A 15601-nucleotide genomic window follows, 5' to 3' on the forward strand; every position below is an offset into this window, starting at 1 on the left:
TTCTGTTATACCCTTGTTTTATGTAAACCGATCCGATATGGTTTATTTACTATGAAGGTCGGTATAAAAAAGTGTTAAATAAATAAAATAAATAAATTGTCCAAAACCTCACTTCTCCTCACCCCATCACTTTAGGGGGCTTGGATCTTTTCACTCGGATTTCCTGTGTTTGTATAATCGCAGCTGGCAGTTATGCTCCGATGCCCATGGGGGTTTTAAGCCTCACTGTGTAAAAACTGGGAGGATGCTTCAGCCATTTTATAGACTTGGGAGACCGGACCATACAATAACCTGGGGGAACAGAGGTTTGGACTGTTAATTCATTCGCAAGCTCTGTCAATGAGTAAGAGAAACCATGATGCTAACTTTACTGGAAGAGTTCCTGGGTGAAGTCAGAGAGTCTCCTTCTGCTCGCACCGTCAAAAGAACGCTGGATTCCCTTGTAAGGAGCAGCTCTCTTGGACTATGCCGCATTTCCTAAGGACAATGCTGGAGTTTCCTGAATAAAGGACAATGCTGGATCTTCCCATGTAATTACGAGGACGACGCATGCATGGAAAGACTGGTTGGCCCCCCCTAACCAAAAAGGCCTACCAAGCTCCGCCCCAGCTCCGCCCATGTTCCCACTGCCAATTTATTTTTACTTTAGAATGACATTAACTGTAAATGCATCTTACGTGCATTCTTCACATAAATCACAGAGTATAATTATTCATTCCCAGATCAACCAATAAAAGGCCTGATGCTAGAAAACCAGACATAGTAGTAAAGGAGAAAATGCCAAATTAGCGTTACTAATAAAATGTCAGTACTAAGTGACTACTCTGTACTATGTATGGAGAGAGAGGCGATCAAGTACCAAGGGATGTAATTAAAATCCAGGAAGATGTGGCCTAAAGATACAGAAACTGTCCTAATTTTTTGGGCACCATTCACCTGATTAGAAAGAACTTCCAAGCTCACTTTGATATGTTGTCTGTATATATAACACCTTAACAAGCACCCTTCTTAATACGCACAATGTACGTGTATTAAGAAGGGTGCTAGTCAGTAAATTTCAGAGATTGAGCCAAAATGCTCTACCTGGGTTACAAGATCTGATTCTTGGCATTACATGTATAAGAAAAACCCAATATAAATCCTGTACCTTCAGTTCTGTAAATATATTCTTTGTGATTACAGACACACACACATCCCTCTAACAATGGGGGCAGAGCAGGTATTTTCCCCTACACTTCACCAGACAAAAAAATTCTGGTATTATGTAAGTAACAGAAACAAATTTCCTCCACTGTGAAATAATACAAACTCCTGGAAAAACAAACCACTTGGCATATATGTGGCAAACCTGCCATACTGCAGCAGCACTAACTCACAAGACTCCAAAAGCAATAACTCTACCTATGATTAGGCGGCACTAAAAATATTTTACACTGGGCCCTAGAACACCAATACACCTCCTGCAGTGAAAACACAATGAACAAGACTGCTACAGATCCCTACAGAGAAACTACATGCTAGCAGAATACCTCAACTTAGTCACACATGCAAAATGACCTTCAACAAATACAAATAAATGATCACATATTAAAAACAGAAATATGCAGACAAAAACTAGAATGGTAATCTCAAGAAGCCAGACTTTGCTTGCAATGCAAAACCGGAGCACTAGAAACAGACGTGTATTTCCTCCTAGACTAAGTGGGGCCCTCGTCATTGTTCTTGTTGAGAGCTGTTCTGTTAGGTAAAAACCCTTACAGAAAAATGACAAAGTCTTGGTGGCATCCACATACAGGCCGATACAGTAGTGTGCTCCGACGGAGCGCATTGTTAGCCGGCATTTGGATGCGCGTTTGACGCGCTAGCGTTACCCCTTATTCAGTAAGTGGTAATAGCACGTCCAAAACACGTGTCCAACCTCCCCCCCCCCCCCCGAACCTAATAGCGCCCGCAACATGCAAATGCATGTTGATGGCCCTATTAGGTATTCCCGCACGATACAGAAAGTAAAATGTGCAGCCAAGCTGCACATTTTACTTTCAGAAATTAGCTCTTACCCAAAGATAGGTGCTAATTGCTCCGGGCACCGGGAAAGTGCACAGAAAAGCAGTAAAAACTGCTTTTCTGTGCACCCTCCGACTTAATAGCATGGCGATATATTCAGTCGGAAGTCTTGCAAGTTTAAAAAAGTAAAAAAAAAAAAAAAAATTTGAAATAGGCCCGCGGCTTGAAAACCGGACGCTCAATTTTGCCGGCGTCCGGTTTCCTAAACCCATGGCTGTCAGCGGGCTCGAGAACTGACACCGGCAAAATTGAGCATCGGCTGTCAAACCCGCTGACAGCCGCCGCTCCTGTCCGAAAAGAGGCGCTAGGGACGCGCTAGTGTCCCTAGCGCCTCTTTTTACCGCCGGGCCTAATTTAAATAATTTTTTTTTACTGTATCGCATGCACAGGAGAGCGGGCGCTCGCCCGCTCTCCCGCGTTTTTTCTGTATCGACCCGATAATATGGTATTATGCTGGGGTCACTGAGCCTTTGTCATTTTTTATGTGGGAGGTGGGCTGAAGTGGGGGTAGGAGGTAGAAGAAAGGAGGAGCAGCAGAGCAGGGAGAAGAGAGGAAGGAGGCTGAAGGGAGAGAAGGGGAGATGGGACAAGGGGCGAGAGCAAGAAGGAGTGACTTGGGGAGGGATGTGGGATGGTAAAGAAAGGAGATGGAGAGAAAGCAAGAGAGAGATGGAGAGAGAAGGGGATACAGGTGAGGTACTGAAGAAAAAAACGTGGGGGCTGAAGGTGCCAGAAAGAGGAGGCTGCTTTCCTCAAGGAAAAAAATAAAAGCTCTGTGGCCCCAACTTAACACAGAACTATGTTGGTGCTACCGAGCTTTTGTTGTTTTTCTTGTATGCATTGGAAATGGTGGCGACTTTGATCTTTGCTGCCCCCCAACCCACCCAGGCCATGTACGGGAGCGCTTCAGGTGCCTTGCCAGTCAGAGAGCAGGCTTGATGTCGCCTCAAAGGAGCACTCTCAGAACTGCTGGTTGTGCAGTAGGAGCTGAGTGCCTTCCCTCCCTGGACCTTGGTGGATGGAGTGTCTCAAACAGTGGTTCTCAACCCTGTCCTGGGGACCCCCCCAGCCAGTCGGGTTTTCATGATATCCACAATGAATATGCATGAGAGAAAATTTGGTCTAAAACCTACTTCCCCCATTTCACAGCAGAGCCACTGGGCCAGCCCCATGTTCACTGTTGTTGCTGGTTTTTGTTTGTTTTTTTAAAGGTGCTACCCACCTCCAGCTGTGAATGAAGGGTCAGCAGTGGGATTTGTTTATTTAGTACTCTGAGCAAAGAACAGAAGAGGCTCTACAGCAACGGGGTACTAAGCAATTCAAATCACACTCTGCTTAGGGTTGACAGCCGGCACCATTTTTTTTTTACGTGATAAAATTTATATTCGTGCATGCCCTTCTTCCTAGGTACAGCCCTCGAATGTAGCAATTAATGGGCAGCATGTAGAGAGCATGGATAGCCGGGCCCTTCTTTATGTGTCACCCACAGTGCACGCATCCTCCTCCTCATTTTCCCCCCATCCTGGGTTTCATCTTTTGAGTCCAGCCCAGGTGGAGTGAAATGGGGAAAGCATGCACTGAGCACCCGAAGTGACTGCCTCTGTGTTGAGAGGCAGCAGCAGGGAAGGAGCTGTGGCAACCACATGTGGCAGCCAAGATGACTAACAGCCAGCTGCCCGCACCTCACCAAGTTCTCTCTTCTCTCACAACTGCATATTTATTTATTTAAGCATTTTTATATACCGGGGCACGCTGGGAACATCACATCGGTTTACAGGTAACAAAATGCAGCTCCAGGCTTTACAATAAACACTTAGGGGTAGATTTTATAAATTTACGCAAGCGTGTACTTTTGTTTGCGCACCAAGCGCGAACAAAAGTTCGCTGGATTTTATAAGATACACGCGTAGCCGCGCATATCTTATAAAATCCGGGGTCGGCGCGCGCAAGGGGGTGCACATTTGTGCAACCATAAAAGTTGGTGTGACACAATATTTCTGTTGTAGGCATGCCCTGGGCTTGAAAAGTGTTGGGAAATGCTGTCATAAAGGACCTTCATCAACAGGAACAATATCATGAATCAATAGTGTAGATTTATTCATTTTAATATTCAGTTGTGAAGAGTCTGTAAAACAAACATTCTCACAGCCCTTATCTTGAATAAACACTTCAGTGAGCTTAGAGAATCCTGTTTCTTTGTCAGAGTCCCAGGGGAGATAAAGGGTGGTGGCAGCCTTTATATGCCCTGGCTCATGGAGTCCGCTGAAATCGAGACAAGGTGCATTATTTAAAATTCCATTCCAAATCGGGGGGGGGTGCAACTGAAATTTATAAACTGAAAAACAGGAAAAGGGTGCATGGGGGGGGGGGGGGGGGCAGGGGGGACACAGACGGCCCTGGAATGTATTTGAGGAGCGCTGGGCCAGCAATTATTATTTACATGAGGATGGAAGCTGCGGGCTATTCGATTTTCTTTTTGCATTTTTTTGATTTTGTACTGATACAGCGCTACTTATCCGGATATCTTTTAAAGATATCCGGATAAGTAGCAAGTTATCCGGCAGTACAAGGCCAATAAAGCAGGTCTAAAATTATCCCACTAACCTACCCAGATATACCCAACATTCAGCTGGGTTAGCTGGATATCTCAGCCCCGTCCTGGAATGCCCCTGAAATGCCTCTTTTTTTTTTTATCCAGCTAAATTATAGCTGGATAAGTAGGTGTCTGGCTATAATTTAGCTGGATATGCCATTTAGACAGATAACTTGTGAAGTATCCATCTAAATGGCTTTTGAAAATTTACCCCTTTTTAAGTTTATTGATTGTAATATGTCAGCTTTGGACAATGGGTATCTCTGACCACTTCATATCTGCAGCGTACAATAGGATGTGCATTTCTGTTTCTTTCTCCAGTGCTGCACTGCACACAAGTTCTGGCTTCGTAGGGCTTCTAGTTCAGTTTTTGTCTAAATATTTCTATTTCTAAATTGTGGTGCCTTACTCTGTATTAGGTGAGGATCTATCTGTCTTCTGGGTGTGTGTAAATCTGCGCACAGAACCCATTTCCAAGTATAGTTTCTGTGTTGGGGATCTGTAGCAGTCTGATTTATTATGTTTTCCCAGAAGGAAGTGTATTTATTCATTTATTTCACACTATTTAAACCCCCTATACCAAGGCCCCAATAAACACAGAACTTCCGTGCATAATCAGTATGTCTCAAATAGGGACTTGGCCAAAAAAGAGCAAAAAGATCCCAATCAGAGAGCAAAATCATAAAAAAAGGGGGGGATCAAAAATTATTTCAATCAATTCTAATGCTTACCCATAGGCTAATCATATAGAGAGATACGGTTAATCTGAATATGAATAATTGTTAAAACCGCATCAGCAAGCCAGACAGCGTATCTCTTGCAGCGATAGAGATCGCCCGGTCTTCTCAATCACTTGCGGTTTTAAACAGTGTCTTTGCTAAAGAGGAGTTATTTATACAGTTCTTTTTTAGATTCTCTTCTTTGAACACATCATGAAAGCATGTAAGCGTTTTTGACATATAGTCTGGACACGCCGAGCGGTTTGGTCAAGTTATTTAAACATGTTAGAGCATTGTAAACATTTCTCGCATGGTCAGACTGCTAAACGGAACTTTTAAGAGGCTCAACCACGGCCGAAGTTTCGCTTGAAAAGCTTCATCAGGAGCCCATCTTGTCAGTATTCAAGCCAGACAACAATCGTCTCCAATAGCTATGCAGTGCAACCAACCTTATAAAAGAAGGAATATAATGAGTAAATATACGGTATGTATAACCACTTAGCTTTCTTGGTAGTCACAAATGTTGAATCCTTACTCGAAACAGCAATGCCTCCTGTTTACTTCCAACACTGAGCAGAAACAGATTGTCTAAATCATCGTGAGATGATGTCACCCCTGTAGAGATGTGTTCCTATTGGTTCATGTGACCCAATAGCCCGCCTGATTTAAACAGAGGTTGTGCTTACTGTCGGTCTCTGCTCGGCGTTGGAAGTAACAGGCAGTTAAACATAAAATTTAACAGGCAGTTAAACATAAAATTATTGATGGAAAGTTGGGTGATTATCTTTATGAAAGTTTTCCAATGAATCCTGTGTTCTATATAGTACCCAAAATACATAAGAATCTGTTATCCCCGCCAGGGAGGCCTATTGTGTCTGGAATAGGTTCTCTTTTTGAACCCATTTCCAAATATATAGATCATCTATTGCAACCCAAGGTACAAGAGACACCTTCATATGTTAAGGATTCAGCAGATTTTATTAAAACATTAGAACAGTGTGAAGGAATTGAAAATGAATGGTGGTTGGTAACTGCAGATATTTCTTCATTGTATACTAATATACCACAAGATTCGGCAGTGGATATTGTTCATGAGGTGTTAGACAATACAGTAGTGTTGGAGAAGAAAAGGTGTTTGTTGAATCAGTTAGCCACTATAGTTTTGAAAAAAAGTTTTTTTTCAATTTGAAGGGAAATATTATCATCAGATTAAGGGTATACCGATGGGGTCTTCAATGGCCCCATCGGTAGATGGCTTACATGTGGCTAATTTTGAGAGCAGATTCATATATTCTTCACAGTTTGGGATGAGATAGTGATGTGGAAACGATTTATAGATGACATCTTTTTTATATTTATAGGCACTCAGGTAAGATTGGAAGAATTTAAAGTGTGGATTAATTCCTTAGATGAAAATTTAACTTTTGAATTTAACATGAGTCAACAACGTATTTCTTTCTTGGATATGTATGTATATAAAAATTCAGGTAAATTAAACACCACAATATACAGAAAGGAAACTGATAAGAACACCACACTAGAATTCTCTAGCTTTCACCCAAGGCGTCTGAAAGAAAATATACCGATCAGTCAGTTTCTGTGTCTTCGGCGGTTGTGTACAACTGTAAATGAATTTAAACTTAAGGCACAGGAATTATTAGAGAGATTTTTGGAAAGGGGGTACAAACGCAAGATAGTGAAAAGGGCATATAAACGGGCCCTCTATGCCAATAGGAACAACTTTTTGATCACTGGGAATAAGGTTCCTTTGAATAGAGTAATGTGTACGTTACCATTTTCCCACCGGGTAAATGACAAAGGAGATTGTCTATCGACACTGGTCAATTATAAGAGACGAGAATGTGTTTCAGGATCCTCCAATTTTTGCTTTTAAAAAAAGACATGCTCTCAGGGATATGTTGACTTCCACTATGTTGTCTGCACCATTGTCAAGGTGTGAACAGGTTGGCCAATACAAATGTGAACATTGTGTAGTATGTTCTCATGTATATGAGACTGCAACATTGCAGATTCCATCAACAGGTTGGATATATCATTTACTGAAGAAATTTGATTGTAAAAATACTCAAGTGATCTATGTGATTTTATGTCCATGTGGACTTTACTATATTGGACAAACAAAGAGAATGGTTAAAACCAGAATAATTGAGCATCTCAGTAATATTCGGACAAGGAGAGAAAATGTACCATTGGTACAACATTGGTATGAAAAAAATCATAAAATTCAGGAATTGCGATTTTGTGTGTTTAATCAGGTGTTATTAAGAAGGGGAGGGGATGTTTCAAAAATTTTGGTACAGAAGGAACAAAGATATATATTTCAGTGGGGAACAATAGAACCCTCGGGATTAAATCAAGATGTGGAGTGGTGTACATTTCTTTAAATCTGATACTGAAAACAGTAGGTGCGAGTGAAATGTGTTTATTTGGAATCGGATGTTGAATAATAGTGGGTGCTGTTAGAGTAGGATATTTCATGTCGTTTACATTATATTATAATGTTTAATAAAGCGCTTTACAAGAGGGAGTGCATGGAGAGACTTGTGGGTGGGTTTTATAGCAATGAAGTATAGTGGGCGTGATTGAATGACATATAACAGGACTGACTGGCGGGATATTTAAAAAGACTAAGGAAGTGCTGAAATGCAGAGCTGTGGCATTTTGGTGACACAAGATAGTCGAGTTGGTTTGGAAAGTCATCTTAGGATGAATACAGGTTGGTGTATTTAAAAACTGAATTAAAAAAAGTGAATAACCAGGAAAATGAGTGTTTTATATGGTTAAATCTCTTTTGAATGTTTCTTAAGGTTTGATGTGATTCCTGAGTACAAATTGTTGGAACTGTGGAGAATGTTAGGTAAGCTGCGGAGTAATCAAACAAGAGTAGTGTTGGCGTGGAATCCTATGAAGACGCTATAAGGTTAGTATATTTAGTTAAATCACAAGATAGACAGTGTGATATGAAGATCTATAATGAATGGGGATTGTAATATATATTATTCCAATAATTAGGATGGTGGCGGATTATTGAAGTTGATGAAATCGTATTCGTGGAGAAGCGTAGAGAATGTGTATTGGTTGAGAACTGCGCCGGCCAATAGCTTGAATGGTGACAATTGAAGGTATTCAAAAGGGAAAGAGGAGAGCAGGTTTTGTTAAGTTTTTTATGAAAACATTTCTTGAAATAAAATAGCTATTGAATATATCGGTGGTAACTGGGTGAAGTTATTTATTTAAAATATTTATTTACAATGTTTTAAATGCTTTTTTAATGTTTCTTATCAAATATGAATAATAATCATTTCTTTTATTTATTTTGCATAGATATTAGATTAAGGAAAAGTTCCGTATATACAACAAGAACAACAAGGTTAATGATTGAATGGATGTTCCCTGTAATGGTAATGAAGAAATAATAGTTTAGTAGTGATCCCCTGAGGAAACCATTGGGTGAAACGAGAGTCTGTCGTCGGGAGTTTCATGAATACCAAGAGAAAAGGGAGCTGTGTGAGGAAATACTAAGAGGAAATGTTGGGAGTTTTATGAGGAAACATCAAGAGACAAAGAAGCTGTGTGAGGAAATATTTAGGGAGAATTTTGGGTGCTTCTGTGCAATAAATATTATATAAATAGATTTTGTGGGAACTGTGTAAGAAACATTAAGATATAACCCAGTGAAATTTGGGAGGTGTAAATGGTAGGGAACTATTTGGGAATTGTTGTATAATGGAATTAGTCACATGTATGTAATAATGATGGAAAATGATTGTATTTTAATGTAATAGGGATATGTGCAATAGACAATATTGTGTTATGTTATGTGGATGAATGTGGTATGTGTGGATAATGTTATACATTTTTAACGGTATTATGAGTGTGCAATTAAAGTAAATTTAAAAATTTGCTGATAATAGATACAGGTGTATATTGTATATTTATTCATGACAGAATAATACCTGTGGATTACCCATATGTTAATTTATATTTGACCATTGTGGTTATCAAATATATGGCTACCATCCAGGGGACTTCACCTTCTATTTCTGCATCATTGGCGGTCCTCAATGTGAGGGAAGTGGGTTCCGACGGGATTGAGAACAACTGTCAATTACTCATGAAAGCCGTGGCGAGGAAATGTATAGAATCCAAATGGATTCAAAAGGATTCTCCAATGATAGACTTTTGTTGTCCGAGATGTATACTCTCATACAACTAGACTATTGCACCTGGCTTTTGGCTACACTGCGGAAGAAGAGAAGCCTTTACCAAAGTATGGGGCCCATTTGTCCAACATCACTCGAAGGAGTGGCAGGATAAATTCCACGATGACTCATGACAACCGGATTTCCACGAGAAACTTCTTTGAACTGATAACTGCGAAGTTACTTATAAATGCCTAACACTAATAGTGTATCTAGTTAAGGGACAGGGGAGGGTGTAGAGGTAGGGAGGGGGGGAAAAGTGAAGGAGTATTTTTCAGGACCAATCTATGTATGTCTTATACTATCTATGCTTACTGTATTACTTATATGTGGTTGAACATTAATAAAAGCATTTATTAAAAAAAAAAAAAAAAAGAGGCTGGGGAAATTGCGACCCTAGTGCCTCCTTGGCATCCCGCACACAGGAGACGTGGCTGTGCATGGGTTAGGAAAACGGAGGCTCAATTTTATGAGTGTGCATTTTCCTAACATGAACGCTGTCCAAGACACTTTTATTTATTTTATTCTGATTAGTTCAACTTTTGGGGCTGGCATTAAATTTTGAGGGTTAAAATGTGCACGTCGGGCACATGGATATTTTTTACATCAGGGGGTAATAGCTAATAGCCTCATCAATATGGCATTTATACCTGAAGAATGCTATTAAATACACAATGGTTTGGACACACATTTTGGATGTGCTAATCCCCTTATTGCATAAGGGGTTATGGACACGCATCCAAAACGTGCGTCCAACTGCGGGTTAACCTGTGCGCTAGCCTGAGCGTACAGTATTGTATCAGCTTGTAAGTAATTTAGATTTTAGAAAAAGCAATGGGAAGAAGGCTAATAAGATCTCCCTAACTGTCTGTGTATCCCCCTAAATAACTTTTGTGTTTAATGTAGTATCCACACCTGGCTGTTGTCTCTTCCACCTCGATCTTTGGCAGTCATCTTTCCCTTCTTCCCTCCTGGATCATGATAGTCCCTCTATCCCTGCCTCTCTCTCTATATTTCTGTCCAGCATGATTCCCAGGGGTCCTCTCCTTCTTTCGCCTGATAGGCCGCCATCCACTTTCACTCCCCTTAAGCAGGTCAATCATTTATTTATTTATTTATTTTTATATACCAGTGTTTGATCTGGGATATCACATTGGTTTACATTCAGGCCGATACAGTAAGGAGCGGTAAGAAGAGCTGCGTTAGTGCCGGGCGCACCCGCGGTTGCCGCACGCACAGTGCAGCTCACCTACCACTCAATACTGTATGTAAATAGCTTGCAAATGCAAGCTGCGTCCAAGAAGCGTTAGGCCCGCGCAACCCATTTTACTGTATAGAGCACTATACAGTATCCTGGGTGCGCTGGCCTAACGCTTCACGGACATGCTGGTATCTGTCATTTCAAATGACATTTGAAATGACAGATACCAGGAAGTGGACGGTTCTCCTACACTCGGAATTGCCCGTCCCGTCTCCCCTCCTCCCGAAGCAAGGCGCGTAAAGCAACCTTGCTTCGGGAGGAGGGGAGAGAGGACTGGCAGTGTAAAGCAACGAAGCAACTTAATTTTCCCCTCCGGAGACGGACAGCGGCGAAGACGGACCGCGGCTCCCCTGCCTCCAGCTGCCCGCGAAGATGGATGCCTGCACGGGCGAAAGCGGCCCCTGTGCGTGCAATTGGGCCGCTCAAGACGTGACGTCACATGCCGTGTCATGACGTCACGCCTTGAGCAGTCCAATTGCACGCACAGGGGCCGCTTTCGCCCGTGCAGGCATCCATCTTCGCGGGCAGCTGGAGGCAGGGGAGCCGCGGTCCGTCTTCGCCGATGTCAGTCTCCGGAGGGGAAAATTAAGTCGCTTCGTTGCTTTACACTGCCAGTCCTCTCTCCCCTCCTCCCGAAGCAAGGCTGCTTTACGCGCCTTGCTTCGGGAGGAGGGTAGAGAGGACTGGCAATCCTGAGCGTAGGATTGCCCGTCCTCTCTCCCCTCTCTCTCTTGCTACTTTTTTTTTTCGCTTTTTTCCGCTTTCGTTGCTTCGGGAGGAGGGGAGAGAGGACTGGGGCTGCCCCGGAGACCAGCACCCATGGACGCGGCCAGGGCAGGTGAGCAGGGGCTGGGGGAAAGTTTGCCGCCTACACTTACCCCTGCCTCTAACACAGGGGTAAGGGTAGGCGGTAAGTTAGCAGGTTAAACGTGCGGCAAAACGGCAGGGTAAAAAAGCGATAGTCGGGGGGCGCATTACTGTATGGGAGGGAATAGCTAATTCGATCGTTTACATGTAATATACATGCCGCGGGCGGAAGGGGTTACCCGGGGATTTAAAGAGGCGGTAAGAGTAGGTTAAAGGGGATAGTGTATCGCGGGTTGGACTAACGTGGCCGAAAAGTGAGTAGAAAGCGGGTTAGGAGCAGGGTAACCGCGGCCGCACTTTACTGTATTGGCCAGATTGTAACTTGGTTCTAAGAAGATGGGGGCCTTCTTATTTTACATTATAACTTCAAAATTGATTCTTATTTTACATTTTAAATTCAAATTCAAAGATAATTCTTACAGTAAAATTTAAACTGAATTATGAATCCTCATCTCCTTCTTTATCCTCCTTCATTCCTATCTCATTCCTTCTCCCCTCTTATCTTTCCCTTCATACTGTCAAGCCAAGTCTTTTGAGCCATTCCTCTCACTTTTTGGTGCAGCTCTCCTCTCTCTCTCTCTGTCAGGCTAGTGGGGCAGAGCACATGCAGGAGAGAGAGGGAAATGCTTCTCACTGCTGTGATCACCCGGCTTTCCTCCGTGGGCAGCAGAGGCTGCAAAGGTTCTGACAGCTGTGATCGGCCCCTTCCCACCTCTGCTAAACATGTGGCAGTGAGGTCTGAGGCTTCTAAAAGCGCCTTTTTGTCCCTCCTCCTCCTGGACAGCAAGCAAAGTCGGGGGAAGATTCTGGGGCCATAACAGGCCTCATTCTCATGTTCCACTCATTTCCTCCCTAAACTTTCTGGCATCCCTTCTGGGAGACTCCTGGGATTGGTCTCGCAAACCCCAGGGTTTCGAACCACTGCTCTAAGATATTTCTTTGCTAACCCATAATAGAGACTATTGGAGTTGTCAAATTGTCCAAAAAGTAAAGCTTGTAATGCTAATCTAAACAAACCAGGTATTGAAATAAAATTTTAAAAGGTCTCAGTACTTTTTTTTTTCACAACTTGCTGAATCTGTGGAACAAAAGTCGACCTTGAATCAAATAATTCACCCATATTACATGCTTCAGCAACAAGCACTGGAGCCTTCCCAATTCACAACAATGCGGTCATTAAAAGTCAAATGATATTGACACAACCAATCCCGGAATCATTCATATACTGAAAGATCAATGATACTGGAAACTTTGGAGGTTCACCCAGACTTACTGTTATAAGTCTGATTTAAGATGTGATTTGTATCTTTTACAGGAACGTCGGTATAGAAAAGTTAAAAATAAATAAATAAAAATAAGGAAGACTGTGAGGACAATTACTGTAAGGGACTCTTAATTCTTGTTATTGCAGTTTTTTCTGATAAGATATAGCTCCTTTATTTTAGGCATTGTAACACCGCACTGAGTAAATCAGAACTGCAGAATACATCAATGAAATTGGCACCTCTTATATAAACATTTGCGCTTATCTCTGTTATCTTTACCACACTTGCATATCTTCTGAGCAAATATGACACATTACCCTCCTGTATGCCAATTAAGAAGGGACCTTTGTTTTCAGTTTAATTTTATTTTTCTTGGGAATTTCATAAGAACATAAGACAGGCCATACTGGGTCAGACTAAGGGTCCATTAAGCCCAGTATCCTGTGTCCAACAGTGGCCAATCCAAGTCACAAGTACCCAAACATTAAAAGATCCCATGTCACTAATGCCAGCAACAAGCAGTGGCTATTCCCTATTGATAAATAGGAGTTTATGGACTTCTCTTCCAGGAACTTATCCAAACCTTTTTTAAACTCAGCTACACTAGCTACTTTAACCACATTCTCTGGCAACGAATTCCAGAGCTTAACGGTGCACCGAGTGAAAGAATTCCCTTTGATTTGTTTTAAATGTGCTACTTGCTAACTTCAGAGTGCCCACTAGTACTTGATTTATCCAAAACAGTAAATAACCGTTTTACATTTACCCATTCAAGTGCTTTCTTGATTTTGTAGACCTCTATCATATCCCCCCTCAGCCCTCTCTTCTCCAAGCTGAATAGCCCTAACCACTTTAGCCTTTCTTCATAGAGATGTTGCAGATGTGGACCCTTGGACCGAAGTGGAGCTGGTGTGGCCTGCAGGGAGGAGCCCTGCAGGCCCCCACCATCGGCTGGTGGAGCTGACTGTGGCGGTGGCCCAAATGGAGCTTCGCCTATACCAGCCCTCATTCCCCTTAGGTGGAGCCCTTGGGTGCTGGGGCCCGCAGGACTTAGGTGCAGGCTTCTGTGGATGATGTGCAGGTCCATAGAGTTACAGGCCAGGGACCAGGGCAGGCTGGATACAGGCAGAGTTATGTAGTGGTCAGGACAGGCAGAGTTCTTATCGTGGAAGAGAAGCAAGCAGGGGTCAGTGGCAGGCAGAGTTCAATCAGAGTCAATGTCAGCCAAGCTGAAGTCAAAACCAGAGATCCATCTGAAGAGAGACAGGATGGACAGGCAGGCAGGGAGGCAAGGAACAGCACAGGCTGGTAGGAAAAGACACAGAAGAACCAAAACTGACTACAGGAACAAAGAAGAAGAATTGAAGACTGACCACAGGACTAGACAAAGGAACTCAGTGTCAAAGGACAAAAGCTGACAAGATGAAGACCAGGAAAGAGAACCAAGAACACAGGAATGAAGGCAGGAACACAGGAAGCAACTTGTTTCTACCAAGGTAGTTGACCTATTGCCGAGGCAAGGAGTAAGTTCAGAAGTGGCCTTTTATAGTTTCCAGGTAGTGGTGTCATCAGTGAGCATCGCTTTTCATCTTCCCACCTTCAGCTCGTTAAGAAGGGCAAGGTTGGGTGCGCGCATGCCTTAGGAGGGCCCAGGATGCTGCGGTGTAGGAGGCAGGCTGAGCACGGTGGCCTGCCACATAACCAAGGTGGGACCAGCATTTGTCTCCTCGTTGCCGTGTCTCTCTTCAGGGCCTTCCCCAGCAGCGTCGCGACGGGAGGTAAGGACGGCAGTCTGCATCTTGAGATGCAGTGACCAGAACTGCACAAAGTATTCAAGGTGCGGTCTAACCATTGAGCGATACAGAGGCATTATGACATCCACTGTTTTATTTGCAATTCCCTTCATAATAATTCCTAACATTGTTTGCTATTTTGACCACCTCAGCACACTGAGCCATCAATTTCAATGTAATATCATCTATGATGCCCAGATCTTTTTCATGGGTGGTAACTCCTAAAATGGAACCTAACATCGTGAAGCTACAGCATGGATTATTTTTCCCTATATGTATCACCCTGCACTTGTCCACATTATTTTTCATCTGCTATATAGACATCCAATCTTCCAGGATAGATAGATAGATAGATAGATAGATAGATAGATAGATCAATCCATCCAGTTTTATTGTAACACTGAAATTCTCAAGAAAAATAAAATAAAAACTGAAAATGAAGATCCCTACACATGTCAAAGAACTGAACCCTGGCCAGAAACCTATTAGTTTGATCATCCATGATTACATACAACCTTATCAATATCTCAGGATGTCCCTTGGTGTCTGGGGTGAGCAAAGTTTGAGCTATGGCCCTCCCCCTACCCTTCATCCACACATACAAAGGTTATCCTAGATTCTTGGTGGTGGCAAATTCTCTTACATAAAACAAGTTTGCTTACCCAAAACAGTGTTCTCCATAGAGAACAGGATACATTAGCCATGACATGTGGGTGACATCATCCAATGGTGCCAAACGGACTCCTCTGTCCAAGCTCTGAGAGCTTCTTCTCTACTGAGCATGTGCAGGAATACCTGTGCAGTCATTGCCTCGTG

General features: G+C 42.6%; 1 protein-coding gene across 6 annotated transcripts in view; it reads right to left on the reverse strand.

Moving 5' to 3' along the window:
• The window catches only part of LOC115083952 (trichohyalin-like), a 242508-nt gene that overhangs the window by 91296 nt on the left and 135611 nt on the right, over positions 1 to 15601 (reverse strand). The window lies entirely within an intron of this gene.

This window comes from Rhinatrema bivittatum, chromosome 2, assembly GCF_901001135.1.
Source record: "Rhinatrema bivittatum chromosome 2, aRhiBiv1.1, whole genome shotgun sequence".
In the NCBI taxonomy this organism is placed as follows: domain Eukaryota; kingdom Metazoa; phylum Chordata; class Amphibia; order Gymnophiona; family Rhinatrematidae; genus Rhinatrema; species Rhinatrema bivittatum.